Genomic DNA, 16,915 nt, shown 5'->3' on the forward strand with positions numbered 1-16,915 from the left:
CTATGCACCATAGTCAAGGTACTGAACCACTAAGCCATGACAGCAGTACCTAGAAATGCAGTAATAGCAAATATATAGGAATGAATACAAAGTAGAGCATGACAAAGCAGGTTTTGTGAAGTTGATACAATTCCAAAATGGCCAATCACAGATATGTGCGGGAAAAACGGCATATATTAGCCCCATAGGTGGGAATACACAGCATAAACGATTGTAGAGCTAACTTGCAGCCAGAATGTCAGGCGTAGGTGAGGGTAGTTGCTTTTGAGCACAGAGGTGGGGCATTGAGGAATCCAGATACATGGTCTGGCTCCTAGTCCACAATCATGTGGCCCAAATCATGCAGGGCCAGGTCATGTGGGGAGCATATAGGGCTGAGGCATGGGACCGGTTGGCTCATGATCTCACCAGTGCCACAGGGATTCCAAGGACTGGTGAGCAGGTCCGTCACCACCATGTGGACCTGAAGAGACGCAAGCAAGACCAATTGAACCTTTGGATCCAGGAGGCCCGGCAAATGCCCAACGCCCCACTACTGAGTAAGTTACATTTAATTATGTATGTAAGTAATTAAACTAGCTGATATTATGAAGATGTGTATTCCAATATTACTTCATTTATATTACAGCTGCAGGTGTCCGTTCTGCGAACCGCAGAGCCTATGGCGATAGGCTGGTGTGGTTGCGCCACCAGGCAGGTCAGTAATCCTCTTCCAGTAACTGCAAAGAAATATAAAAGTATGACAGTTAGCAAAAGAGTGCAGTGTAGTCACTAAGTAATAAAATGTGCAAGTAACAGTGTAAGAGTGTTTGCAAGTATTTCTTGATTACAAAAGTGTGTTGCAGTCTGTAATCCAAACAGAAAAATGAAAATGTCTGAAATAAAGTTTGAAATAAAGATGCCCCACCTGTAATATAATAGTACACAACCTGTAGCAGGCTGAAAAGTACAGCTGCAGAAGATGAGCAAATCACATGTGTGAAATATACCCCTGTTGAAATACTGAAACATGACAGAAGTGAGACTGCTGGAAAGGATTGTAATAACTACAGGTAAAACATGTCAATAAAGCCTAGAAGTAAGTACCATCCTGAATAGTAAAATGAAAACAAGTGAGAGAGTGTGAGAAAGAGTTATGAACCCACCAATAAAGTAGTAATAACCCCTGAATAAAGTATACTGCAGTCAGTACAGAATGAAATGAATGTGACAAGCAGAACCAAACAGCAAAATGTGTTCAAAGTGTTGCTGCAGCTGGAATGTGTATCCCAAAATCTGGATATGTTGCTCTTAGTCTGCAATATGCAGATAGTATGATTGTCTGAAATACCAAACATCCACAGTTGTCTATAGCTATATAAAGCAAATGAAGCAGGATGATGTAGCTGAACAAAGCCAGATATGAATGTGTGTGAAGAACAATAAAATGTATATTGATGTAGCAGTAACATTCCTATCACCAAATTGAAGTAGTTATCATATAGGAAACTGTAGTTAGAACAGTAGTGTGTATATATCTGCAGCTATTAGAAATGTACAGCATATGCATTGGTATTCGAAGGTGTTAATATTATTTTCTTCACCCCACCCTATAACCACATATAACCCATTCCACGTGAAAATGGTATGTGCAATCACAATTAACACCCCTGGACATTTGTCCTGTTGGGCCATAAATATTTGCATGTCCGTTGATGCATCTGCCCTGTTCATACATCCAAACCTGATGGCCTGTTGCCATCAATCAACCCTGCATGTTGTTGGACTGTGTATTGCTGTTCAAATTATGCATGTGTTATGCTCACTGTTCAATGGTGTGAATATCTGGGTGTTTGGTTAATGGGAATACTAATGCATGCTGTTACAACTAATTGCGAATGGTATTGTATGTTACTAACCCAAACTGTCATGACATAATGCAAAACATAGGACGACAGGGAAGGCGGGTTCCAGCGGACCCACCTCTCCCACCTCAGCTGGCAAGTGCACCTGGCACTAGTGCCCAGTCTGGACCCTCCTCCGGTGGCCCTGTGCCACCTGCAGGTGGAAGCACTGCAGGAGATGGGGCCCGTCCCCCCTCTGCAAGTGTGGCCGGAGGAGAACCACCACTCACCCTCCGTAGCGTCCGAACTGTGGTGCGTAGGGAGATCCGGGACACTGTTCTTGGGCCCCTATGCCAGCATGAGGCACAGGTGGCACAACTTACGGGCATGCCTGTCGCCCAGCCTGCACAGCCCCCAGCACAGCCCCGTCCTGGGTAGTGAAGGAACAGTGGCAACTGCCCATGGGTGGGGATATCAGTTCCACTGTTGCCATCTGTGGGCTCATGGGCTCTGGATATCCAAACATCCGCCCCGTCAATTGTGTAACCCCCCCACACGTGTCATACACCGTCCCTGTATGCATCTTGTTTGTCTTGTCTGTTGACCTACCCAACCTACCTCCCCAGCTATACCGACTTCCTTCACCTGACATACCACTCTCACCTGAAAAAAAAAAAAAAAAAAAAAGGGCACTCTGTACCCACAAAAAAATTACGCCCCGTACATAGCTGCCCATTCCGCACACATGTCTGCTGGACATGGAAACTATCAATTACAACTGGCTGTACAACAAGTATTATTGTTGTCCTGACACCTCTCTCAGGGGTGGAAGGTTTCAAATGACACACCAAATTACATACATATGCACAGCTGTTGCTGATGAAGAAATGGGCAGCTATGGGCCTTACCTATATCCCTCCTGCAAAACCCAAGCTTGTTTCCCTACTGTCTTACCCTCTTTGTGACCCCTTTTTCACCACTTTCCTGTCTCCCCATTTTCATTTCTTTCAAAGAAAATAGCGTGGGTGTGCGCCAGAGTAAGCACTGTTAAGCGGTTGTAAGTGGGTGTGCGTGGAGCTGAATGCCAGTGCGTATGCGGGAGCTCCGCACAAACCAGCGCTAACCTGGTTACAACTGCTTAAAAGTGCCTTAGTCACTCTGATTGACAGGTCCTGTAGTCAGTTCAAAAGCAAAATAAAATCCCACTGTCAGTCCTGAACCCAGGAAACAGTAGTCTGCATGACCTACCATTAAGCCATGACTTTTATAAAAGAACATTGTGCTAAAATAAATATATCATGTAATAGTAGGAATGAATGTAAAGGGAATATAGGATGTGTAGTAAACAAAGCATGTCATTCAGACTTACTGTCAGAACTAGTGGATTTCCATAATAGTAGTGTGTGAACAGAAACAGTCATGCTAGTTGGTAGCTAGCAGGTAATAATGTCAGTTAATGTACATATATAAATGTATGTATATTTACATATATATATATATATATATATATATATATATATATATATATATATAGTTGTAGGTGTCAGTGTGCATACACACTTACTACAGGAAACAGGAGAGAGGAATGGAGAAATGTGAATCTACAACACAGCCAGAATCATGAGAGAGATACTAACCTTTACACTCACAGAACAGTGTCCACAGCATACCAGCATGGTCCCCGCCCTTACAATCTGAAAGGGCAACGCCTATCTCACATACCCTTTTATAGCACTGTCCTGAAATCACAGTGAGAACTGCAATCAGTACACAACTGGCTGCATGCAATTAGCAAATGCTGGCTTACAATTGGTGCAGAGGCCATCACATGGACTTATGCAGATACCTACAAAAGCATCCTGTACTCACACTCCACACATGCAATACATTCCTTGCACTCTCTGGAGGCAGACAGAGAGAGAGAGAGAGAGAGAGAGAGAGAGAGAGAGAGAAAAAAAAACAACACAAACAACAACACACGGTGCACACACTGAGTTGAAGCTGTCAGCAGTGACAGTACCAAGCCGTGCCAGCAGCAGCAGGAAGCAGTAGTAGTGGTAATACAACCAGCTGTGACAAACACAGGTAATGTAAAGTAACAGGTTAATAGTCTGCATACTGTGAACCCTCCATATGTGTCATAGGTCTGTATCTATAGGTATGTCCATGTGATATGTTGTGTGCACGTAGTTCCACCAACAGGGGATGACTATACATTACATGTCATTCAGTGTTAGGCCATGATCCTGGCAGCAATTTTCCGTTGCAGTGAGGGCTGTCTGTAGGATGTGTGTGTCAGCTGGTGTAACGACTATGGCGCTTAGTTAGCAGTCATCTGGGAACTTTGTCATCCACAACCAGCACATGTTTGCTTTTACATCTGAGAAATAAATGCCAAACAAGAGGGGTCCTAGGACAGAGGCCTGTGGGATACCACATGTGACTGGCATTTAGTTTGACATGGCTCCTACAATATCGATATTATGGATTTTGTATGTCAACCAGTGTGCAACCCATCATGTGACATATGTAGTAACATGTAAGCTAATGAGCTTGTCTATGATGCCTGAATGGAGTACTGTGTTGAAGGCCTTAGGCAAGTCCAGGTAGGCTGTATAGATTGCGTTGCCCTCATCAATGGCTGTAGTGACTGTTTTGAAAGGTCAACCAGGTTCAAAAGGCAGGATTAGCCCATCACAAAGGCAAACTGGCCGGGAACAAATGTCTGCAGGTTCCCAATATTGCTGTATATGCGTCCCATACTGAATCATTCCATAGCTTTGCAGACCAGGCTGGTTATGCTTATAGTGTAGTAGTTCCCAGGGTCTGTAGAGGTGCCTCCTTAGTGGAGTGGGACCACTGTTGCTGTATGCCAGTGTTCAGGTACATATCCTGTAGTACGGCCAAGGTTAAATATCAGTCTTATATGCGGTTGTATGTCCTCTTGGAGTTCACGTAGCACACATCCAGGGATACCATCAGGTCACATTGATGCTGTGTGTTCTGCTTTGCTGAGGGCGTCCCTCACCTGGACATATGAGATGATAGGGAGGTTACATTCAGCTGTGATAAGTATTTCTAAGTGTGGGGGAGAAGGAGGGGCATATGTGCACCAAACCTGTCTGCAAGAATGTTGCCAATATCTGTGTGTTCGGTGAATGTTAAGTAGGTGTGTATTAACTCAGAGCATATCTGAGGCATTTGGTCCATATGTGTAACATAACTGAAGAAGGCCATTTCCCTCCCAGAATAGGCCGTGGATGTTGTTATGAGAGACCGTAGCTTATTACCAGTGCTGACCACAGATGCCTTCCCTTAATGTGAATCTGCTCTGTCCTGCAGTAGCCTCCTTCTATTGTTATACAATCTGCCTTTGGCTGGGGTCCACCGGACAGGATGCCTAACCTTTGTGCATAGGGTCTGGGTTAGAAATGTGTGTGCATGTTCCATGAAATCTTTGGGATGTCCGTGGGATGCATTCGCAAAGGGGTCAGCAGTGTGGGTTGTGGCTTCCACTGGCCCAGTGGGCTGCATGGATACCATCTCAGTCCTAACAAGTGAATAACTGTCTAATCACATACATATCAAAGTAGTCTACTGTGCTGGTGGTGGTGGTGGGATATGTATATCCAGGTCGAGTAACTTGTGTCCAGATCACACTAGTGGATGGTGTTCCACATACAGTACCTTGGTATGAACCCCCAGAGTGAGGTTGTGAATTGGACCTGTCGCAGTGTGCTGCGCAGTGTGCTGACCGATGGGGCATGCTACTATGTTGTATGGAATGTGGCAGGCATTGTTGCACAGGTGTTGGCTGAGCACTGATATCTGGCCATGTACTTGTGTATCCACCAAGAGACACACACATGCTACATATGGGAGTAGTAGTATATCACTACAGCTGAGTATCATGTATAGTATGTGTGCCATATATTGCTGACATAGTCTGCTGATATCTTGTTTGTGTTCTCTTCCAGGGACATGGCGCGTCAGCGTAATCCCGCCTACTCTGCAGCAGAAGATGAGGAGATACACCAGAGCCTGGTGCGGGATTATGACATACTGTTTTCCCGCACCAGCCAGAATCAGCAGGAGAGGGCTGCACTGTGGCAAGACCTTGTCCGTAGGGTAAATGACATTGGCACGCATAATAGGACATATGAGCAGGTACGACATCACTGCAGTGATTTAATCAGAAATGTCTATCAGCGTGCGTCGGATATCCACAGGCAACAGGTTGCCACAGGAGGTGGGGTGGCCACACATCCCCCCCTCACCAGACTGGAGGGGCTACTCCTAAGTGTTGTGGCTCCAGCCCCAGAACAGCAACAGCAATACACCTGCATCATGATGGAGGCTGGATCCACACAGCAGCATGACATGGAGTGTGCAGGTAATATGCCATATGTACACTTGACTGTTCTGTACACTGTTAGTTTATGCATGTGTAAGGTGTGTCCGTGGCATGTAGCTGTCAACATAGTATGTAATTGTGCAGGTGTGATATTGGCAATATCAGCAGCTGACGTGTGAAAGGCAACTGGTGTACTACTGCACTGTATCATATGCAGTATCAATGGCACAGTTGTGCTCACTGACATTAATCTCCTCATTTCTGCAGGTCCCTCCGGTGTTACAGCAAGGCAGGCCATCCATGCTGGTGAGTGTGTTTTAACAATACCTATAATAGTCCTGATAGTGCTAGTAATACTAGTGTAACTCAGTAGTGCTCTGTGTGTATACTGCAGGGTGTGCATGTGTGCATGTGTGCATGTGTGCCTGTGTCCATGTGTGCATGTGTGCATGTGTGCATGTGTGCCTGTGTCCACGTGTGCATGTGTGCATGTGTGCATGTGTGCCTGTGTCCACGTGTGCATGTGTGCATGTGTGCATGTGTGCACGTGTCCACGTGTGCATGTGTACACATTTCCACGTGTGCACGTGTCCACGTGTGCATGTGTGCCTGTGTCCACGTGTGCATGTGTGCATGTGTGCAAGTGTGCATGTGTGCATGTGTGCATGTGTGCATGTGTGCCTGTGCCCATGTGTGCATGTGTGCATGTGTCCACATGTGCATGTGTGCATGTGTGCATAAGTGCATCACTGGTAACCTTGTGTGGACACTGTAAACTGTGTTTCCTGTCTTCCTACCACAGGTTCTGGTGCTGCTCTGGTGTCCTGCAGCAGGGAACCTGAATCTGGTGCCACAGGTACTGATAATGATGATATCTGTGTAATGGCACAGGAAGGTGTGTCAGGGTCCGCCATTGGTCAGCCAATTGACAGTACACAGCTGTCAACCCCATCATTGCGCACAGTCATCCTGCCAGTACATCCTATGTCACCATTGTCCCTAGGTGATGGACAGGATACAGTGGGCATTGACTAGGGTAATGTGGTATCTGTGGCACATGCTTCCCCACACAGCAGCCATGGGCAGGGTCCTGCAATGGTACCACACAGACAGTTGCCCATGGGTTCTCGTGGGAGCATCCGTGGGCATACTGCCTCTGGCAGACGTGCCCAAAGAGGTCTGTCAACCTCAGCTATGTTTCGGGCTGTCATGCAGGCACAGTCGTGTATGGAAAGGTACACCAGACAGGGTCTGAGGGAGCTAAGAGCATGTTGCACAGCCATGACTGACAGTATGCGTGACATTGCGGATGCTATCCGTAATTTCACCAATGTCATAGACAGACATTGTGGGGACATATTACAGCAGTTCCACAACCACATGTCCATGAGCCAGGGCAATGGTGGGTGGTTGCGGCGTCGACGTGGCCGTATGCCAGCAACAGCAGCAGCTGGCATTTGGCGTGGATAACAACAGGCCCGCGGATGCCCCCATAGTGCCAGCAGCAGCCCCAGCAATGCTGGGTCTGTGCTGTCATCGGAATGCCCCAGGAGACCACGTGCAAGTGGCTCTGGACAGTCCCAACAGGGACCTGTGTCCAGTCAACACACTCCCGCTTCTGATGGCAGTACCCAGTCTGGCTTAGTACCGGATACGGTCCGTAGCACCCCTGCCAGGCACAGGTACCATGTCCATGCCCACAGACACTGATCTGTATGACCTGCCAGGTGCAGTCTGTGGCTGTCCACAAACTCCTGTATATGGCAGCCATGAGGTGGAACTGTGTGCGTGCATACACACATGCGAAATGTTAACACCTAGGGCTACCACATACACGCACACACTGCACCAACAGTGCCCCACCCTGTACTGCTGCCCCTCACCAACACACATACACACACATGTCAATTGGTGGTATCAGTGGCTGACTCAGGCATACCTAATCCACACCCTGTGCATATGATGACACTGTGCCACCTCCTGCAATCTCCAACATCATTGCGGGAACAGGTAAACACGTTGCTGATGCACAGGGTGACTACATAGAAGTGTATTAGTAGTATCATGTTGGTAACAGTACAGTGTGCTGATATGACTGTGTGTATATCCCAGCATGCCTGATGCAGTAACCGTATGACTGTCCTGAATTGTTATCTACACCCATAGTACGTACCAAAGTGGTAAGGATGTCAACAGATAGCCACATACATGGGTAGCACAGGGGGGGAAGCTAATGCAAGTAGTGATACGCAATGATGGACATGTACAGTAATGGTGGCAAGTTGCCCACAACGACTATGCAATGTGGATGTTTGCGCATGTTGATATGTGTGCAGTACCAATGTAATCCAAATCACAATTAACTATGACATAATATCAGTTCTACCACGGACAATCTGAGCTGTGCATTCCTGGTTACATGTTGATAGTGCCTACATATTTGCACTGTTACCTACTGTTAGTGTTACCCCTTCTTTGTTGTACAATGGACTACTTCCAGCCCTGCTTACTGTAGCTTTGTTTGCATGCATGTTCGCTTGGGGTTCCCTGGAACACTGCTTCCACCTGCAATGCAGAGTTACAGTGCTTCTGTGGACTCCTAGTGACATCTGCATAGCGTACTATATGTATGTCAAGTTTACACATGACAGAACGTCACTGTCTGTCCTGTTCGCATGTACGTTGCCTGTGACACATTGCACATGTCTTACCTGGCATTTACCCATGTGTGCAGTCATATATGCCAGTGCTATGAAATCAGTAGCAGTACACCCACACATACACACCTTCAGTATGTTGTTCCCCATTGGCCCTATGTGTTGGTAATCACCATGGCAATCACACTACTATGGTAGCATGTGCAAAGGTAACCTGTGAATCACCTCTATGGTCCAGTTGTGGTTTATGTGAGTCATGTGGCAATGTCACAGCGGCCACATGTATGCAGTCAACCCTCACCCTTGGCAAGGAACGTACAACACATGTGTGGGATGCCACCACATAGCCAATCTGGGGACTGAGCACTCTGAACCCAGTAATGCCATACCCTGTCAGGTGGCATGACATACTACAGTGACTACAATACCAGTCAGACATAGACCCGCACTGACAGCAATCTGAACACACTGGGGCATACTTGGAGACTCAGAATAGCATCCTGCCTGAGCATCACACACCTCCACAGCTGGCACACAGGCATACGTTACGTCAGAACAGAGCACATGCCACACATGGCACACACATCCCGTGTGCCACACACTCACAGCCTGTAGGGCTACACAACACACCTGCTACAGATGTGTCAGGTACCTCTCTTGGCCGCTGCAGTGGGGTCCCGCTCAACAGGCTGTACATGGTGAAGGTCACAGTGATATGCCTGTGGGGCACTATGGTCCACCACAAAACACATGCATACAGGTCAGTCAGAGGCATGGACACATATGACTCAGTCATTAACCATGCCACTATGGATGACCTGAGACATATCTCCCTGGACTACATGATAGGGAACATAGAAGGGATCTCTCAGCATGTGGCACGGGCCAGTATGAGCCTGATCTTGGTTGCCATCATACCCGCACCAGGTATGCTACCACTATATGTAGGAAGGGTGTTCTATGTCTACATTCTGCTCAATCTCCAATGTCATTCATAGGGTATCCACTGGCTGTCAATGTGTGCTTACATGCTAGGGAAGCCACAATGATTTGCGAGGGGCAGCTTGCACGTGACACCCATGGGCCATTGTATATTGGCGAAGCCCCTTGATACACACATAGTGCCTTTTGCTGCAGGACATGGATTACATAGCCACCTTCGCGGGTATCACACAGGATAGGACACTAACAGTGATGCTACACAACACCAGCAGTGTACACCGCAAGATGCATGCACTGGACACTGTCCTCAGCACGGTGAACTGCAATGTCTGTACAGTACCAGAGTCCTGATTCATGGCTCACAGGTGCAACCCATCGCTGCCAGGTTATATCTCATACCATGCCTGTCGTCCCCTACACATGTAACACACATGGGCAGGGGGGTGGTATCCCAAGGCACAACAGATACATACACCTCCAGGTTGTTGGCACAGCACAAAGCATCAGGGCCTATTCATGTGCAGCTAACAGTGTGTCGGACTGCCTTCTGGTTCATAGCCTGGCACACACAACCCTCCCATACACAGGAAACCCACCTACCCTCCATAACAACACTGGCAATATGACAGTCTCAGGAAATGTCTTTATATGGCTGGACTGCATCCAGCCAAACATTGTGTGTGAGCATTACTGTAGCTACAACACACTAGCTGAAAGGCTCCCAGCATGTTGTCACTAAATTGCAGTGGAATAACATGTTACCACTCCCACAACAGGTGGGAACATGCAGCACCTGTACATCGACTACATGTAGACTATATGGCCCAGACCAGATGTGTATCCCCTGCTGTAGGTATTTTACCATATACACCCACACTGTATAGACACATTCCGCATGCGGCCCCTGCACAGTAAGACACAGTCATATTGTTATGCATTGCGAATACCATTCATCCACTCAAGGCACGTGTCAGACATGGTAACTACTGCAGGTCACAGGTATTTATGTGTATGTGTCACACACATACATCATGTGTGCATTGCCATTGCTGGTTTAGGCAATGGCATGCATTGTTATGCACAAAGACCCACACAAGGTCATAATGTGTGACACAACCACACGTGGCAGTTGTGGGTTTCCAAAACATACCTATCTGTACTCTGACAATGGTAATAGACCCAGTAGCAGAGCGCACTATTGGCATTACTGGCCAAGTAGCCTTGTTTGGCTGTGCTGATAGTGTGGTGACATCCCCTGTGTTTACTGGGGGAATATGCAGCATCTGGTGTATTGTAGTATTTGCCAAAAGGATCTGTTCTCTCACACTTGCAATTACACACACCCTACTACCCCCACACACACACTTGGCATTTGCAGGATTCATACCCCTACCTAACTATGTCACGACACGTGAGAAAAACGCATTGGCGAAGCACACTATTCGGATTACTAGGAGGTTCCTCTTCTCTGGCTGTACTTATAGGGTGCTGACATCATCAGTGTTTGGAAAGGGTAATGTGCATCATGTAGTGTGATCTCCTGATTGCCAAAAAGAACATGTTTTTCATACAGAATTGCACACACACAAACTCCCCACATCCAAACACACACACACTTGCAGGTTTCAAACTCCTACCTAACGATGTTATGACACTTGAGAGAGACGCTTTAGCAGAGTGCGCTGTTCGGATTACTGGGAGGTGTCTCTTCTCCAGCTGTATGTATAGGGTGCTGACATCATCAGTGTTTGGAAAGGGTAATGTGCATCATGTAGTGTGATCTCCTGATTGCAAAAAAGCACTTGTCTTTCATACAGAATTGCACACACACAAACTCCCCATATCCAAACACACACACTTGCAGGTTTCAAACTCCTACCTAACTATGTTATGACACTTGAGAAAGACGCATTAGCGGAGTGCGCTATTCGAATTACTGGGAGGTTTCCCTCCTCCTGCTGTACTTATAGGGTGCTGACATCATCCATGCTTAGATAGGGGAATGTACATCCTGTAGAGTGCTTTCACAGTTGCCAAAAGGGACATCTCCCTCATACAGACTTGCACACACACTAACCCCTCCCCACCCACACTGGGCAGTTGTAGGATTCAAACCCCTTCCTAACTATGTTATGACACTCGTGACAGACGCATTAGCAGAGTGCGCTATTCGAATTACTGGAAGGTTTCCTTTCTCCTGCTGTACTTATAGGGTGCTGACATCATCCGTGCTTAGATAGGAGAATGTGCATCCTGTAGAGTGCTTTCACAGTTGCCAAAAGGGACATCTCCCTCACACAGACTTGCACACACATCAACCCCGCTCACCCACACACACACACACACACACACACACTGAACATTAACATGGTTCGAACTCCTACCTACCTATATTATGACACTTGAGGGAGACGCATTAGCAGAGCATGCTAACCGAATTACTGGGCATTTGGTCTGCACCTGCAGTATTTATAGGGTACTGACATCTTTATTTTTACAGAGGTATGTACATCTAGTACTACCTGTCAGGTGGGGGATAGCATATATATGCATTTGCAGCCACCTACGTCAGGGTCAGATATGCACATCGCACTGGCAGGTTATGTTCTATACCATGCTTCATGACCACAGGACCTGTAACACATAACACAACCAGTCCAGAACACCACTCCCACATCCAGGACACAGACTTTGCTTCCCTGGGAACAGTGCCGGGATATGCAGGTGTTCACATACACCATTCCAGTTGTTAACATCAGGTACAGGCATATTGTGTGTGGGAACTACTCAGGCCTCTACCACTTTACCCTACAGCCACTACAATTTGTGGGTCCATGTGCTATGGCAGAACCACTCACCACAGCCACATGGGGGAATACATATTGCACCTGTCCATCTGCAACATGGGTACTCACTGTTCCACACCAGAGGTAGACCACCATTGTTGATATCTGACCATACCCACCTTTCCCTGGACATCCATATCCCATCCCCACCCCCAGGCAAGGTTGTCACTGCAAACAAATTGTATTTAGCACAAGCAGACTCTACTCTTGTGAAGACTGGGGTGGATGACTTCAAAGGACCCATGCTGGGGACTATACTGGCCACTCTGCATAATCCTTGACAATTGCATTCTATGAGCATGTGTAAGGTTTGCATTTATCATGCTATCCCACATATACCCATGACTGCTCCACAACAAGACACCTGTCAGGTGTACACCAGCCATATATGAGCCGTCCAACAGACAGAGTGAGCTAATACATTGCAGAGCTGTAGCCCACAGAGGGAGGACATCTGTGAACAGTACCGGCATGACACTTCATTCCCACATAATCATCACAACACAGTGTTGACAGTGGAATTGTCCAGACAATGCAGATAGGGCTCCCCTCAGTCTGTTATTGATGCCCACTTACTGTTAGAGGTCCTCAGCAACCCTCTTCCAGCACACACCAACAACATGGCTGTGGCTTAGCACATTCAAACCCTGGGATCTCCACTGTGCCCCTGCTTGACAGAGGCACAGCTCACTAGCCTCACACATTGCCTTATGTGACTTACTTTACAGTGGCACAGTAGCCTACTGTACTGGGGATGCAGATGCCAAGCACACTCTGGCTAAGCTGTCATTCCCTAGGGCAACAAGCCTAGTATTGACCTCTACACCCATATGTTCAATTGTCAGATGCACAATATTTGTTGTGCTGTTAGACTGTTTGCAGGTCTTTATTGCCATAGCATTCCCTGTTCCTATGAACAACTTGTGTATCTGTGGAAGATGTTTGAATATGAGGGCGATCCACTATATCACTTATGTCTCTGTAGTCATTTACTGTGTGCACTGGGCAGATTGCCATGTTGTGGTTGGTTCCTGGAATGACACGTACAAATACCAGATATGTGTGGCCAACTGCTAAACGGAGATATGGCCTAAGTGTGTGAGCATGCCCAGTTCAGCCTTTCCATGGCATGTTGTCTGACATATGCCTCGTTTATCAAAGTGTGCGAGTATGCCCAGTGTGAGCTTTCCGTATGTTGAACTCTGAATTCCACCACATATTTGGGTGTGTGTGAACTTCAACAATATCTCACATTTATGGTTGTGTGTTGGGTGTCATGTTGTGTACTAACTGGCCAACTGCTTTGTGTCTGCCACAACAGGGATTATACTGTGCCTGCAGGGATTGCATGGGATACTTTGCATACAGTTGTCAACATCCTTTCATAATGACCTAACACTGTAGTACCGTATAGAGTACTGGTTCAGTACTTTCACTGTGGTGGACAGTATCCTGGGCTTTAGTCCTATCACTGCTTGACATCTTCATAGTGAGCACAACAGACTGTGTAGGGGCCAGTTGTGCACATATGACCATGTTGCATTATGTTCAGATATGGACTACCTACACCAGGCTTGCCCAACATTGGTAGTGTATTCCACAACATAGGTGGACATTGGCAAACACTAGCGATGTTCCCTAGGCCATTTCTGATGCTAGTCACAGAGTGTGTTTGTCCATCGACACACATTGTAACTGGAGTTTGCCATGACATATGTCATGGTTAGTATACTGTGCCTCCGTCTACCTCTGACATAACAGTGATACCCAGGGTTAACCTACCATCTCCCATCCACTCATCGGGATTCCTCTTGAGGGGTGTCGATAGGTGACTCTCTGGCTAACCTGTACTGGGAGTTTACTCAAGAGTGGGAGTGCCTTCTGTGTTATGGATCATTCTGTACAGCTTGTCCTATGTATGTCAGTGCTGGGGTTCAGGTCTCTCATGTGCATAGCTCACTGCCATTCAGATTGTACAAGGTGCAGCATGTTCATTGATTCCAGCTTGGACATGGATTCATACATCAGGCACAGCTTGCCTCTGGGTGGGCAGTATGGCAGTGTGTAGAGCTGCAGTTTGTTTACTCAGGCAACACATGGCATCTGTTTATGCTCTTTGCTACTCCTGGTGGGGTACTGTTGTGGACTTTACAGTTGATGGAGGTATCTGCTGAGGTATATCCCACAGGGGCTATTGTAGTCAATTGTGACGCTGATGAAGGATGACTGCAGAGCCACAGTGACCTCCCCTTATCTACATCTGACAACCTTCATGATTGGGTGGGTATATGGTATGTTTCTGCGAACACTACAGCCACATGTTTGTCCAATGCAGGATATCTATCACCTTGTGTCCCCAGGTCTCTCATTACATGTTAGGTACGTAATGGGTTAACACCTGTGTGGTAATTTGTGGGCACTTACTGTATTTCCACGGTGGTTGTCTATGCACAGTTCTGCAATAAGCTTGCTGACATGGCTATGGCTCCAGTTGTCTGTTTCTAGGTGGCCCTTTTGTGGGTTGCTTGTGTCAGCTGGGGGTCGGATATGGTGGGCTGTTTGTACTACTCTGCATACATGTTCAGTCACAGTCCTTCCATGTTGGCCTGTACCTATGGGACATATATACAGAACGGGGGGGGTCCCAGAACCAAGCCTTGTGGGATGCCACTCATATCTGCTTTGTAGTCTGACATGGATGCAGCATGTCTGACCATGTCAGTTCTGTCCTTGGTCTGGTTTGCAACCCCTCTACTGACATAGGGGTATATATTTAAGCTGGTGAACATATCCATACTGAACTCGTAGGGTATTGTCAGGAAGCATATGCATGGTCCAGCTACGCTGTGTGGACCACATTGCCCTCATCAATGACCTTAATGACTGTTTCAAATGGGTCAAACATGTTTAGGGGCAGGATCTGCAGTTACGACAGCCACACTGTGTAGGGTCCGGTGTCAGTAGGTCCACGATAGCTTTATGTCTGCGGTACATACTGATCCTTTCCATAGCTGTGCAGACCAAGCTTGTCAGGATCCTGGGGTGGTAGTTTGCAGTATCCATTCAGGCAACACCTTTTTTATGAAGGACCACTGTTGTTGTACACTGCTCTTTTGGTACATATCCTGTGGTAAGGCTGACATTGGGCAGTAGTGTGATTTGACATTCCATTATTCTTGGAGTCCATGTTGGCCTCAGCCCAGGACACCATCACATACCTTTGCTGCTGTGTGTTTTGCTTTGCAGATGATGGCTGTTACCTCAGCATCTGCAATGTCAGGGGACCAGCAGTCTGCTGGGATAGATATTTTGCATTCTGTGGGGGGGGGTTTGCACTGAACCTGTCAGGTTGTATGTTGGCAATATGTGTGTGTGTTTGGTATGTTGTTTGTAATATCTGTGTGATTCGGAGCATATCTGTGAATTCCCAACATGGTTCCTACCATCAGTTAAGTAAGCCTTGTGATTATCCTTAGTGTCCTGCACAATTTGTATCTTCATAGGTTCATGGGTTCATACTAGGCTATCCACCCTAGGGCATTAGTAAGCCAAGCCAGTGTGTGTGTGTCTTTCGCCGCCCCTTGCTATGTGACTATTATGGCCATTTATGATTTTCTTTACTGTGCCTCTGTCTGGACGTGACACAGTGAAGACCCCCAGTGTACATGTACGATCATCCATCCACTTGGCAATATTCCTGTTGAGGGGTGTCAGTGAGGGGCTCTGCCTAACATGGATTGGGATCCTGTTTCTGGGTGTGGGAAGCCTCTGGGTTATGTATCTGTCCCTCCAGCACATCCTATTTCATTATGTGTTGAGGCTGACATCTGTCACTCTCACAGCTCCAATGGCTTTGATTTCCTGTGGTGGAGCATGTCCATTACTCCTGTGTTGGACATGGCCTTGTACAACATACATACAATGCCTCTGTGTAGGCAGTCTGTGACTGCATTCAGCTGGGGTGTCTACAGCCAGGCAGCATATGACATATTTGACACCCTTTATCCTCTTGTTGGGGTACCTTTGAGGTCTTCCGAACCGCTGCAGGTGTCAGGTACGGTACATCCCATATGAGTCATTGTACTAGATTATGGGTCTGATAAGGGTACAGTACAGGGGCACAGTGACCTCTGTTGATGTAGATGTAGATGTGAATCCTTTCATGATACGGTGTCCAATATAGACAGTCTTCCTAGCCACATTGGCATTGTGAGTGTCACATGACAGGTTACTGTCGACTTGTATCCCTAGGTCCCGGATTACTCCTTGCATACATAATGGTTTACCACCTAT

The 16,915-nt window shown here is 47.0% G+C and overlaps 1 protein-coding gene across 1 annotated transcript in view; it reads right to left on the reverse strand.

Annotated features, from left to right (window-relative positions):
- LOC122814120 (vomeronasal type-2 receptor 116-like) overlaps positions 1 to 16,915 on the reverse strand; it is a 71,673-nt gene that overhangs the window by 19,495 nt on the left and 35,263 nt on the right. The gene's annotated exons all lie outside the window — the stretch shown is intronic.

The sequence above is a fragment of the Protopterus annectens genome, chromosome 10.part0 (assembly GCF_019279795.1).
Source record: "Protopterus annectens isolate FY-2018-M chromosome 10.part0, PAN1.0, whole genome shotgun sequence".
Classification (NCBI taxonomy): Eukaryota; Metazoa; Chordata; order Ceratodontiformes; family Protopteridae; genus Protopterus; species Protopterus annectens.